Source organism: Mastigoproctus giganteus, chromosome 10 (assembly GCF_048544385.1).
Source record: "Mastigoproctus giganteus isolate SK-2022 chromosome 10, ASM4854438v1, whole genome shotgun sequence".
NCBI lineage: Eukaryota > Metazoa > Arthropoda > Arachnida > Uropygi > Thelyphonidae > Mastigoproctus > Mastigoproctus giganteus.
Genome location: NC_143584.1, coordinates 171,080,769 through 171,095,867, shown reverse-complemented (window position 1 = coordinate 171,095,867; position 15,099 = coordinate 171,080,769). Strand labels below are relative to the sequence as shown.

The following is a 15,099-nucleotide window of genomic DNA, read 5'->3' as shown; positions in this document are numbered from 1 at the left end:
TAACAATATTAACATGCATATTTAAATAATTCAAAACCATCTTGAAATACTTTTTTTTTTTTTTTTTTGTTTTTGCTCATTAAAATCTTGCCCAATCTTGAGTTAAAATTCAAGTGCTATATCTTATATTTGTTCTCCAGTAATATTCATGTTTCATGAAGTTTGTTCCAACAATCAACCACACACTGGCTAAAGGCAAACTTCTGCATATCAATCCTACAACTGTCTTTCCTCAATTTGAATTTATGCCCTCTCAGTCAATTATTCTGAGCATGAGGAAAAATTGCATCAGCATTGAGCATGCTCAAACCATTCAGGGCACCTCATACACCTCAATCAGATCACCTCGCATGTGCTTAGTCTCCAGACACTGTAATTTGCAAAACTTAAGCCGTTCTTTGTAAGAGCAACCCTTTGTTCCATTCACTAATCTTGTTGCCCTTCTCTGCACTTGCTCCAGCAGCTCTACGTCCTTCCTAAAATGAGGCCTCAAGACCTGTATACAGTACCCAAGGTGTGGCCTGACCATTGCCTTGTACAAGGGAATAATCACCTCCTTATCCCTGCTAGAAAAATTCCTGTATATCATTAACAAGACACCATGAGCTACTCTTGCAGATCATCTGCACTGCTCAGAAAACTTCATATCTGCCTGCACAATTACCCCCAGGTCCTTTTCATTCTCTATCTCACTGTCAGTGTAGTACCACACAGTTGATACATTACTATGGGGTTACTGCTTCCCATATACAGTACTTTACATTTGTCAATGTTAAACTTCAGTGGCCACATCTCAGCTCATCTGATCAACTTTTCTAGATCCTGTTGCAGTAATGTATTGTCATTAGTGTCATTTACAACCCTACCAACCTTCGTATCGTCTGCAAACTTAGACATTAAGCCTGATATACCATCATCAATATCATTAATAAATACAGAAAACAACAATGGACCCAACACTGAACCCTGAGGGACTCCACTAATAACATTAGTCCCCGAAGAGCAGTGTCCACTGATTACCATTCTCTGTCTTTCCCACTCAACCATCCCTTTATCCATTGCAGCAATTTGCCTCCAATGCCACACTGCTACAATTTCTGCAGCAGTCTTTCATGTGCAACAGAATCAAAAGCCTTTCTCTTGGGGTTACTGCTTCCCATATACAGTACTTTACATTTGTCAATGTTAAACTTCAGTGGCCACATCTCAGCTCATCTGATCAACTTTTCTAGATCCTGTTGCAGTAATGTATTGTCATTAGTGTCATTTACAACCCTACCAACCTTCGTATCGTCTGCAAACTTAGACATTAAGCCTGATATACCATCATCAATATCATTAATAAATACAGAAAACAACAATGGACCCAACACTGAACCCTGAGGGACTCCACTAATAACATTAGTCCCCGAAGAGCAGTGTCCACTGATTACCATTCTCTGTCTTTCCCACTCAACCATCCCTTTATCCATAGCAGCAATTTGCCTCCAATGCCACACTGCTACAATTTCTGCAGCAGTCTTTCATGTGCAACAGAATCAAAAGCCTTTCTAAGATCCAATTATATGATATCAAAATTATTCCCTGCATCCAGTTCATTTGTGACAACATCATAGTATCCAATCAAACTGGTCAGACAAGACTTCCCCTCAACAAAATCATGCTGTGTCCGAGCTATAACTGAAGTCTTGTCTTGATGATCCTGCAGTGCCTCCATTAATTTCTCTGGAACAGAAGTTAAACTAACAGGTCGGTAATTACTTGTGTTGCTCTTTGATTCTTCTTTGTGAATTGGGGTCACATTTGCACATCTCCAGTCCATGAGTACCTTCCCCGAGTCCAAGGAAGTTCTCCTAATTATGGCTAAGGGTTTGCTTACTTCCTTTACTGCCTCCTTTAATATAACTGGATAGATCCCATCTGCCTTTCTTATGTTTATCTTAAACTTTGCTCTCAGTTATTACAAAATCATCTAGCTCACTGCCAGAGTTTAATTCACCTCTGGCATTCCCCTCCCTGAATAACTCCTCATGTGTGAATGTAGATGCAAAATACTCAGTTTGTTGGCTACCTGAGCAGGATCATCAACAGTTGAACCATTGATAATCAATGGACCAATCTGATTCATCCCCTTCCTTCTAGAATTTACATAAGTGAAGACCTCTTTGCTGTTTTTCTTTGCATCCTTTGTCAAAGATTTCTCGTAATCTGCCTTTGCTTGTCTAACCTCCAATGCCACAATGTGACTTTGTTACAGACCAGCTTATATCTGTAACAAAGTCACATTGTTACAGACCAGCTTATATCTATCATAGGCTTCCGTGTCACCCATTACTTTATATGTATCCCAGGCATTTTTATTCTCTGCTATGTCTCATTAGTTCATCTGACATCCATTTAGGCCTAAACCTTGAACAATATTTCTTAACTGGTAAGAAAAGCCTAGTGGCTTCCAAGATTATAACCCCGGGGGCTCACATCTGGTGAGTATGGGCTTGGCACACCCAGGGTCCTGAGCTGAGTATCATCATTTTTCTATTTCTTGGTGATTCCCTTCTACTTTTGACTCTCTCTCTCTCTCTCTCTCTCTCTCGGGGAATTTTTTTTTTTTTTCCTAGTGCAGCATAAGCCTCAGGCTTCCTTGCACCATATGGCTATTAATAATAATAATAATTATAATTAATTCTTCGAATGCTTCCCATTTTGAATTTGCTGTTGGTAACATCATCAGTTGGTCCCACCATATAGAATTTAAATACTGTCTCAGACCTCTGTAGTTGTCTTTACAAAAGCAAAAACCCTTCCCTTTACCCCTGACGGTAGTTACCTCTTTGAGTAAATCCCATTTCAGCACACTGTGATCACTGCCAATCATATGACTGGCAGTGGGAAGGGAATCATATGATTCCCTTGGTATTCAGTTCAATAAATACTGTAATATATGTGTTACAGGCTGAGATAATGTTTAATCAATATTAAATGCAGAGGAAGCAATATTTGTAATGTGCTTGTGCCAAGAGAGATTAGAAGTCAGGGTAATCCCCAAAAGAGATATATCATCTTGTCTAGAAATCGGAGTGTCACCAAAGATAAGCATAGGAGCAGAAGAATCCTTTTTGCGAGATACAAGACAGTTTTAGAAAGTTTGAAATCAACTAGGTTGTCTTTGCCCCACTGGAGAATTACCTGGAGATAGGGAAATTTAAGGAATTGGTAGCAGATATTTGAGAAGTTGAAGCTGATTGAGCAGGGCAAGGTTTCTCATACTGGAAAGTGGAATGCAATGTGCTATCATCAGCAAAACTATGGATTGGATTTCCAGTCAATGGAAGGTCATTAATATACAAGAGGAAAAGAGTGGGGGGAAAGAACTGAATCTTGGTGGATACCAGCATTAGTGAAGAAGTTAGAAGACAGAGAGCCATCTACCATCACCCTCAGTGAGCGATCAGAGAGAAAACTGGATAACCAATTACAAAAAACAGTTGGCAAACCATAAGATGGAAGCTTGTTTAGAAGACCTTTATGCCAAACACGATCGAAAGCCTTTGAGATGTCAAGAGCGCAACTGCATGTGTTTCACCGAACTTTTACATTGAATTTGTCCATAAACGGGTAACACAAGCCAGAGTATCACCAGTGGATCGACACTGACGGAATCCATACTGGCGATTGTTGATCACACGGAAGGTTTCTAGGTAGTTTTAGAGTTGGCGGTTAATTGAATTCTCCATTACTTTAGAAAGAATAGAAGTAATTTCAATGGAACGATAATTAGATGGGAGGGATTTGTCACCCTTTTTAGGAACTGGCTGGATATGAGCAAATTTCCAAGCAGAAGGAAAAACACCTTTGGTATAAGAAAGTGAAAAAGGCGGCAAAGAACAGGAGTAAGTTCAGGAGCACAGGTATAATATAACCATTTTTAGAATTCTAAATTACTCAGTTGGACTTCTGTTTAATGAACTTTAAACAGAAGGAACAGGCAATTTAGGAAATTAGTGCTGCTGCTAAACAAGAATTGAGAGAGCCAAAGGGATTACCATTCTACAACTTAGGGTATCTGGTAAAACCTATCCGACCACCTGTCTCACATACAGAGAAGTCTCACTGGTCAGCAGTGAACAGATCAAGGGATATTCCCAATGGGCTCTGGCCCACCTTCAACTGCAGTGGTATCCAACCTTTTCCCATACAAGGGCCATATTCAAAGTTAGATTTCTTTCGGGGGCCACACTGAGTGATTCGAGAAAAATTAGTGCATTACATTTTTCATATCTTATTACACGTAAAAGGAAGTTCTGTTTTCATGTTACCATTTTTTATTTTCAGGCTATATATAAAAAATGCAAATTCCCAATACTTTTATGTGTAACAAATCTATATCATTAATTTAATTTTTTAGATTTTATTAAAGTTATAAAAATATTACTTTCTTTTGTTTTTCAAAAAATACCTTACTTTTGCTTTTAAATGCTCACTTTAGAAAATTTACAATCTGAAAGCATCACCGCTTAAGATGAATATAAGGTGAATAAATAAAAATAATGATACATCTAAAATTGAAAATTTTATTAAGTACAATACATGATTACATTCACTAAACAAAACATTTAAACATAAAACACTGAAATGTATCAACTGTAAGCACCCCGTTCGAGAATTAGGAGAGAGTGATTTACTTTTACCCCGACAAATAATCATCTGTTGTTTTGTGGAAGTGCATTATCCACATTTTTCCGTAAATTTTCCCTATCTCTATTTAGATGGTCACAGCAGCTGAATATCCGAATGACAATGCCATTTTGGACAGTAAAAAAAAAAAAAAAAAAACACAAATTTAAGCACTAGTGACAATATTGATGACAAGAGAAGGAAAATGAGGACAACGAAGGTTTAAACCTTCTAAACATGAAATGTTCACATTTGGTGAGAATGAAGTTAGAAAATTGTCAATTAGGCTTCAGTTAAATGAAAGAGATACAATTTGTGGATTTCAAGAGTACCTAATCGAAAAAACTATTTAGGAAAAATTGAATAGCATTTGGTGAATGCTCTGAGTATGATACCAGTTTCATCGAGTGAATGTTAGCGAGGACTTTCACAAATGAATTTAATTGTCAGCCCAAACAGCGCTTCGTTGATGACAAAAACAATTTCTTCACTACTATTTCTTAAAATTGTAGGTGACATGCTTCGATCCAGCAAAATATGTCAATTTGTGGCTGCTTCGGAAATGTCACTCATCAACAGACACTCAAAGAAGAAAAAAATTAGTTGGCATAGTGTGTTGGATGAGAACTCAAAAACTTTATTATGAAATTTTTTTTACTAATTTTTACTTATCTTTTACGCATTTTACTTATTTTTTTATATACTTGAATAATAAATTTATGCTTAATAAACTGTGTTAATATACTTAATTTGTTGTTCTTTTTCAAAAACTTTACTACTAAATTAACAATATCAGGAAATAATTTTTTAGAGTACAGCCACTCCCCGATTAACGTAAGAGTTGTGTTCTGCAGAACTCTACGTAAGTCAGAATTTCCCCCATGCTTGTGTAGCATTCGCAATTGTGCTCGCTGAATTGATTGAATCAAAAAAGAAATGTTCAACGAACATGTGAATAGAATTATTTATTATATTTATTCAATTTTTTCTCTCATGCACAGGAAAAATTACAAAAAAAGAGGAGACAGGCATAAAGTCAGTAAGTTTTACCTCTCGAGCATCATTGCCAGAATTGACGTCTTCAGCTGATAAGTATGCCGCTGTGGAGGTTGGCTGTGGAGTTTAGAAGTTGGCTGCTCAACCTTACAAAAGAACATATTAATGGATGACTGGACGGTGGCTTTTTTCTTTTGATCGTAGATTTCTTTGTAACAAGCAAGCATATCATATTCACCCCTCTGTTAACTTTTAAGAACTGTTCACTGTCAGGAACTGTTCGTGAAATTGCTAATGCAATTTCATGAAATGCCATTGCCATCTCTCTGATGATGAAGCATCTCGACTCCTCATTTGGTTCATCTTGAGCTTCGTCAGCATTTTCTTTCACTATCGCTGCCTGCAAGTCAATAAGTTCTTCATTAGATAATTCCTTCTCTCCTTCTTCTATTAACTCCTCCATGTCTTTGGTAACAACCTCCAACTGAAGCAGCTCTGCAACCTTTACAATCTTATCTGTAACCTCTCCACATGATTTGTCTTTTTCAAACTCTTCGAAGTTTTTTAAGTGCTGTGGGCATATTTTCTTCCATGCGCCATTTACCTATTAAACCTACTATTAAACCACCAGTTGCTTGCCACGAACTTGGCTTGGGGTTCGCTGTACTTATCCTTAATATCTTTATAAATACTTCTTGCTTTTGCTTGTATGGCCATTGGATTCAGGGGCACTTGCTTCTGAATCTGATTTTCCATCCATATTATTAATAGCTTTTACATCTTTGATATAGCACCCGAATGCTGTTTTGTGATCACTATTGATCTTAAATGCGTTGATCCTTTGACATGTTCTTTTATATGTGGACTTTCCTTTAAAATAGTATTAATTGTTGAAGCAGAGACCTATTTGTCATCATTGTAATATGTAAATAGGAATGAAGAGAAGTTTCTGAAAATTTGTTTTTTATATGATTGAAGATTTCAGTGAAGGGGAACTCATTTCGCCATAATACCGTAACGCAAAAACCCACAGAATTCCAGTTATCGGGATTATCACAAATGCAATAAGATCGAGTTTACTACCTGTTTATAATTTATTAAACTAACAGAAAAGCCCAAATAACCAGGAAGTGCAAATTGTTTTTATTGTTTTTTGGTCGTGACCTCCAGAAAAGTGCTTTAGAAAAATATCACAAAGGCATTCAAAATTGATTCTTATAACAGGAACATATGATAATGATGAAGGGGTAGTGCAATTTCCATTATAAAAATGACCGTTTAGAGAAATAAATAGCTTAGTAATATAGTGAAATTTAACTTCCATGGACTTGGAACGAATTACAAAAAAAAAAAACACCCCTATGTTATTGGGTTCACGTTACAATATTTTCACAATACCTCCATTTATCTCTACAGATGCAAAATAAGTTTCCATATATATTTTTCAGTTTGCACTGGCCGGCAAAAACTTACGTAAAGTTGAATTTACGTACAGGGGAATTCCTGTACTGTACTTTTCATGTCCTTTTAATTTAAAATTTTTCCTGATAGCAAAGAATGAGTGTCGGCAACTATTTTTTTTTTACAAAAAAAAGCACTGTATATATATATAAAATAAAATAATTTTATTTTATTTTATAAAGAGCATTGCAAAATAAAACGTTCCTAAAATAATTTAGAACAAGCCAAAAGTTACAATATCATGTAATGAATTATATAATTTAGAATGCCAATTGAAAAAAATTTAATGGCACCCCCCCAGAAAGGTACCCTGTTCCAAATTATGTGAAATATCACTTAAAAATGCAATAGAAGCCAACTGGACCAAATGAAATCATAAACAAAATGAAAGACCATTATGCCCCATCTCGACAGAGGCCCACAAGGCCAATAATGGTCACGGAATCACAGCATTTCGAATGTTAGACAAATCCAAGCATACACGAACCAATACACTGATTGATCTGCAGATCCAATGGATTTGAATAATGGTGGCCCTTATACAGTGAGAAATTAAACTGAACAGAAAATAGCACTCACGTGCCAACACCATATGACTGACACAGTAACTGTTGAACCAAAATTAGACTACAGAGTGTGAGCGTGCGTTAACTAACCGACCCACTACCACCATGTGAAATAAATTGAAAAATTACTAATTGTAATGTTAAGAAAATTAAATTTAAAAAAATAATCTGTAGTCTAATTTTTGCTATATATTTCGATTCAACATTCTAGTTGGCTTTTGTTGCATTTTTAAGTGATATTTCACATAATTTGGAACAGGATGCCTTTCTGGGGGGGGGGGGGGGCATTAAATTTTCTTCAATTGGCATTTAAATTATAATTCGTTACGTGATATTATAGCTTTTGAATTGTTTTAAATTATTTTAGGAATGTTTCCCTCTGCAATACCCCCCCCCCCCCCCTTTGTGTTATTTTGTGATATATGGTTTATTTTATTTTCACTCATTTGGTTGACAATGCTACTGGCATTGAATTAATTATTTTATTTTGTATTTTAAGCAACATGCAGTGGTTCAGGCATTAATGCTGCCTCGATGTTTGCTATTCATATTTTTTAATTGAATTTTCTTAACATTACAATTAGCTAATTTTTCAATTTATATATATATATAAAATGATTTTTCAGTATAAGTTATTTTCTAGTCTCAAAAAGATTTGGTGCCTAATACCTTATCACTGGATCTTCAGTCATCTAGTTATAGCTAATTTATCATCATCCAATCTTGGTTGTATGCCATATTCTTTCACCAATGGATTTTTTTGGATCATTTATCAACCATTTGTCTTCAATCAACTAAGTTCTGCCTTTTAATTTAAACTAGATTTCTTCATCAAACCACTTCTGGATTTATACTGCACTCTTTCAACATTGGATATATTTAGTTATTATTACTAAATTTATCTTCAGCACCTGTTCACTTTTGGATTCACATCTGGAACTACCTTTGGATTTATGCTACTCTATCAACATTGGATTTATTTATTTTTACTGAAATTTTCTTCAGTATCTGTTCACTTCTAATTAGTTGAATAATTCATTATGGTAAACTTAAAAAAGCTGCCATTTTGGACTACAGAATATTATTCTTAACCTTTCTTCTCCATCTCAATATATCATGTTATTCATTGCATGTTTCCAGCTTTTTATGCTCGCACATGTAAATAATCCTATCCTGGATTTAAGGATTTTTATACGTGACCAAAACTCCCCTGATTTGTAAAATTTCTCTATATATTTTACTAGATTTTTTTTTTTTTGATTTGGTAGTTGTTGGTGCATCGGCTTCTGTGGCCATATTGCACCTCCCAAGGTTTTTGCAGTACTTTGATCCAAGCCTGAGGCGGGAATTGAACCCGCGACCTTTGGGTTGCCGGGCAGGTACTTTTACCCACTCGGCTAGCCCGGTCGGCCTATTTTTTTTTACTAGAATTATACAACCTCCAAACTAGTCTAGTAATATATTAGCCATAACATTTGGTCTACTTTCTATTAATTTTAATCTCCATTCATTTTATTACTTTCTGATTTGCTTAGATGGTCATTGCTTTGTTCAGTATATATATATATATATATTTATTCATGGACTGTTATAAGTTTGTTTTCTGCATATCTTATGACTTTCTGTCTGTAAAGTCCCATCATTCCAACCACATTTCTACATTATTGATATACTTTCTCTTTGCTAATGCTACTCTTATGTATATCTATGCGCATATTTTATCAAAATACGACTATAGAGGTCAATAATTCCTTTTCTTCACAGCTCTCTATTAAGTCCGTTTTTCTACTATAAATAACTACTATAAATGCCTGAAGCAGTCCCTAATGTAGTACTGTTTTAGATACATTTATCAACTCAACCGAATATATTCACTATATTTTCCCACCTTCTTCCTTCTGCTACATATTACTTGAAAATTCCAGGTATCATTTTTATTCTCTATTTTCTCATTATACTTTCGGTTTCTGTTTTGGCTCTTTTTTGGCCTATTTTGACTTACATTTTTTGGCTCTTTATTTTTGCTTTTGTTTTCCCTTTTTTACAAGCATTTAGTATTAGTCTCCTTTTTATACTAACACTTACAAATCCAGGGCCCTTACTAAAAGGTTGGGCTTTACAACCCCAGCTAGCCTAGTACATTTAATATCTTTTTCTATACTTTTTATCTTTTTACTTTCTACTTTCTACTTCTACCTTTTTTCTGTTGGTAAAGCTATTAGTGCAATATGCTAGTGATACGAACGTTCCAGCTATCCACATTCTATCGCTATTTTCATCTTTATTTAATTACTCATTTATCCCTTCCCTGTCCTCAATTTAATACCTTGCACTATATCATCTGCTTGTTCTAAATTTAAGTCATCAAATTTATATACTTTTTCCACCAAATTCCAATACTAATATTTTTTCCAAAAATGCATAAAATTCATTTTTTTCCCTCCTTACTCTGAAAACATATTTTATTTTAGCTTTATCCTTATTATACCTTATTTTTTATATCACTGATATTGTGTTGGGACTACTTTGTCCATACTGTGTGTGAGTGTTGTTGCTTTGTCTCTTGTAATTTTATTCTTTTATGCTTTATTTCACTTCTCTTCCACTGTTATGGACAAGTACAGAAACAGTTCCTGATACATGATCAGGTGTAGTCCCCTATTAAAATACTTGACCATGTATCAATATTTACTTTAGCTAATATCAGATTTTTGCAATCCCCCTTTTTTTTACTTATAATTAAATTTTCCCACCCATTTCTGATGATAGCTATCTCATCTTTTATTTTATTTGTTTAATCATTTTACTTTACAGTTCCCTCACCTCTAACTGGCTTTGCAATTCATCCTATAATTTTCTTATTTCATCATAACATATAAGATAATCACATTCTTTCTCTCTTTTTACAAACCTACAATACTTCTTATTTCTGCTATCCTCACGCTTTTAGTTCTTGGCACTGTATTTTTCACTTCCATCTGTGCACCGTTATCAAACTTATCAATTCCCACCCACCCACCCACACACACTGTGCTGCCACTTTATTATTTTGTCCCATAACGTTGCAAGTCACATGACCACAGTTGTGGATACAACCTTTCTAGTATCAGTTAAGCGTACAAACCGTAGCAAGAATGGGGAAAAGGAGTGACCTAACGGACTTCGAACGTGGCATGGTAGTAGGTGCAAGACATGCTGGACAAAGCAACTCTGAAACAGCAGTTCTCCTGCACTTTTCATGCATCACAGTTTCAAGGGTGTATCGAGAATGGCGCAACAAAGAGAAAACATCCTCTCAACGGCACTCCTGTGGAAGAAAATCGCTTGTTGTTGATGAGAGAAGTCAGAGGAGGATGGCTAGAATTGTGCAAGCAAACAGACGGGCCACAATGTCGCACATCACGTCAGAATATAATCTTGGTGCACAGAACAAAATATTGCAACGGACCACTAGTCACACTTTGTTGCGAATGGGCTACAACAGCCGACAGCCAAATTGCGTACCTTTGTTATCAATGAAGAACAAGAGAGCATGCCTCCTGTGGATACAGCAACACCAGCACTGGACTATCGAGGATTAGAAAACAGTTGCTTGGTCTGACGAGTCAAAGTTCCTGGTGCATCACGTTGATGGAAGGCTCAGAATTTGGAGAAAACAACATGAATCCATGGACCCATCATGTCTGACAACTACCGTGCAAGGTGGTGGGAGCAGTGTTATGGTGTGGAGAATGTTTTCTTGGCACACGTTGGGTCCATTGATACCCATAGATTCACGTCTGAATGCCACATCTTACCTAAACATCATTGCTGAACAAGTGCATCTGTTCATGTTGACAGTTTATCCTCAGTCAGATGGTTACTTCCAGCAGGATAATGTGCCGGTGTACAAAGCCCGAATCACTATGGAATGGTTCCAGGAACATGATAATAACTTTTCTTTGCTGCAGTGGCCTGCTCACAAATCTCAATCCTATTGAACATCTTTGGGATGAGCTGGAAAGGGCTGTTCACTGCAGGACTACACCTCCGTCGAATCTCAAGGAACTGGTTGACACACTCATGTCTGTATGTTACTCCATTCCTGCACAACGTTTTCAGAATCTCATTCAATCCACGCCTAGACGAATTCAGACTGTTTGAAGGCTAAAGGAGGCTCAACACGCTACCAGGTAGGTGCACCTAATAAAGTGGCAGCACAGTGTATATGTATAATATAAAAAAAATATGTTATGTGATAGTTATTATAATAATATAATTATAAACAAAATTACAATTCATAATACAAATTACAGTAGAGCATCGATAATCCGAACTAATTAGGACTGGGGGTAGTTTGGATTTACGTTTTGTTCGGATTTTCGAACTCCAAAAATACTGTTCTGGAGACTAAAATAAAAAGGTTCAGTAAGTAAAGAAATAAAAATTAAATTATGTATTATTATCAAATTATAATTAAGTGGTAATTATGTATTTTTATTCATAGGTAGCAAAATAAATGGAACTTTCAGCCACAATAACACATATGTATAGGCCTTTAAGGAAAATAATTCTTATTTTTTTGCTGCACCATTTTCAAACTTAATTTCTTTATTGCCAGATCCCTCACTCTTTTCAGCAAGCGTAGTTGAGCTGGCCAGCATTCAGTCTGTTGACTTTCACATATTTAATTTTGTTAATTGGTAAAGTAATAAATGTGTAAATTGGTGCTTTATATCTTGATTTTTATAGCCTGTGGATAATATTTCTCCGATTTTCGCTTATTACAATTGCCGTTTGATAGAATCAAAATTCAATTTGCAAACGTGATCACAATAACCGGCGATTACCATACTTATTTTATGGTACCAGCATAAAAAATAAATAAATACATACTGCTCATTCGAATTATTGACGCTCTACTGTATACAGGCAGTTTTCGCTTTACGAGTTCCCGGGGTTATGAGTTTCCCCCCAAGTATCAAGTATTAACAAAATCGAAAATATGAACATTATTTGCAAAAAATTAATGCTAAACATTCATAAATACCGCATTCCAAACCACGTGCATAGCTAAACAATAGTGTACCCCACTTTACAATTAATCAGTTATATTAATCAGTTCCAGACACCATCGTATTGTTAAAATACCGTAATATGAACCCAATAACACTTTTTTTTTTTTTTTTGGTAATTCGTTTCAAGATCTTGGTAGTTGAAATTTTTGCTGTATAACTAAGCTATTTATCTCTCTAAAATGTTATTTTTAAGGTTGTGAGTGTGACCTTAAGGCCATATAAAAGGTCGTGAGCGTGGTTTGTAAATTGTATTGGTTACCAATTCAAATCATTAAACGCACTACACTTTCATCGTTATCACATGTTCCGTTATAAGAATCAATTTTAAACGCCTTTGTGATATAAGTTTTATGGTCATGACCTCCAAGAAATGGAGGTCACGACCATAAAACAATAAAAACAATTTGCACTTTCTGGTTTATTGGGCTTTTCTGTTACTGCAAGCAATTATAAATGGGTAGTAAACTCGATATTCTTGCATTTGCGAAAATATCGATAGCTAGAATTGTGTGGTTTTTTACGTTATTATGGTGAAATGTGTTTCCCCTTTACTGAAATCTTCAGTCGTATAAAAAATATAAATAAATTTTCAGAATCTTCTCTTCATTCCTTTTATTTTAAGCTTCGTAAACTTGTTACTCCATGCGAATTGTGTTAGTTGCAATTTGTGTGTGCCGTTAAAAAATGCTTATGCATGCAATCATGAAATTTATAATTAAAAAAGAAGATTATCAATTATCTTGGAAACAAACACCTCTTGCAGCATTTCGGAAGAAGATGACTCCTTGTGCAACAAACCAACAAGTGCCAAGCCAATAATGAGTGATCAACGAGTGTGCATTTAGTCGAAGTTGATGATGAAGAAAAATAAACATTCTTTAACATTTGTAAGTCGTAAATAATTTCTCTATTATTATAATTTGCCTGCTTTTACAGGCTAATGTTTTCATTTTTTTCGATAAATCAATCATTGTTTAAACAAACTAATTAGCTAACTAATTTCATTGTTAAGAACGTAACCCCTATTTTTAGCCTTATGTCTATGGGAAATAAATTCCTGCTTTATGAGTTTTCACTTTACGAGCGTGCACTAGGAACGAATTAACTTGTAAAGTCAAGAACTACCTGTATATACTTATATAATAATTTTATTCTTTATGTAGATATACTAAATAAGCATCAATTATAGATCACTACAAAATTAAAAAGTACCGTACAATGGAAGGTATTTAAACACTTGGTTTACGTAACTTTTCAATGAAATATGTGTGCCTGGTGTGATTCGCAGATCTTTTCGATATTAGGTGGAATATTGGAGAGACATGATCTCGTTTCTTCCTCAATCATTTATAGCTTCTCTCTCTTGTTAGTTTTTATAGTGATAAGCACAGAAAATCCTAACTCACATAGGTAAGATAAGGATGTACCTTTTTATAATAAAATAAATTTGTAAATTAAAAAAAAAAAAAGTTTAAATAACTTAAACCCAAACTACGTGGCATCCCTGGAATGTTGTTGCAGCACCCAAGGGTTCCATGACACCCAGGTTAAAAACCACTGTCCTAATAAATGTTACAGACTGTAACATCTTACAAAATCTTTGGCTTTCTTCTTCTTTTTTCTCCAGAGGAAAAAAGAATGTTGTACAATTCTCACTGCATTTGCAAAAAGAATTCTTTTGGCACTTTGATAAATATTTAGTGCTAAGCTAGGAAAAGAATAAAACTTCATGATCCCTATACATTTTTTTTTATTGTTCAACATATAAAAATACAAGTAAATAGAGCTTACACTAATTTTGCAACAAATGAAGCATGGGAGCTCACATTTCTATCCAGCCTACAAAGGACTCAATAAGCACTAGCTCATTGACAGGATTCAAATACAGACTTTTCCAACTGTATGGTAAATGACAAATCCACTCAACCACAGTGAATTATAATTAAATAAAATCTGCAGCCATTGTCAATCCACAGCACGATGGGGCCTCCTCAACAAGTCATGTCGAGGGAAATGGACCATAATCTGCCATGATGGTCTAGTACAGTTTGGCAGATCGACTGTATTTAACAGTCAGGGGCTTCAACACCTCTACTCCAAAAGCATGTGCTATTGCATTCCCCTGCTCCTGATCACTCAGCTACGGAAGCATTGACCGATAATTAAACCTATTAATTCAATAATTTATATAACTGCACAAAAGATAATACTCATTTTTTCTTTAATGCAACATATATTTGTGTTCAGGACATTTATCATCCTCATCGTCAGCTATTTTTGATCCACTGCAGGATGAAGACCTCTTCAGCAACTTTCCAGTTCCTTCTGTTTTGTACAGTGGCCAT

The 15,099-nt window shown here is 35.2% G+C and overlaps 1 protein-coding gene across 1 annotated transcript in view; it reads right to left on the bottom strand.

Annotated features, from left to right (window-relative positions):
• The window catches only part of PGAP3 (Per1-like protein PGAP3), a 73,349-nt gene that overhangs the window by 15,730 nt on the left and 42,520 nt on the right, over nucleotides 1–15,099 (bottom strand). The window lies entirely within an intron of this gene.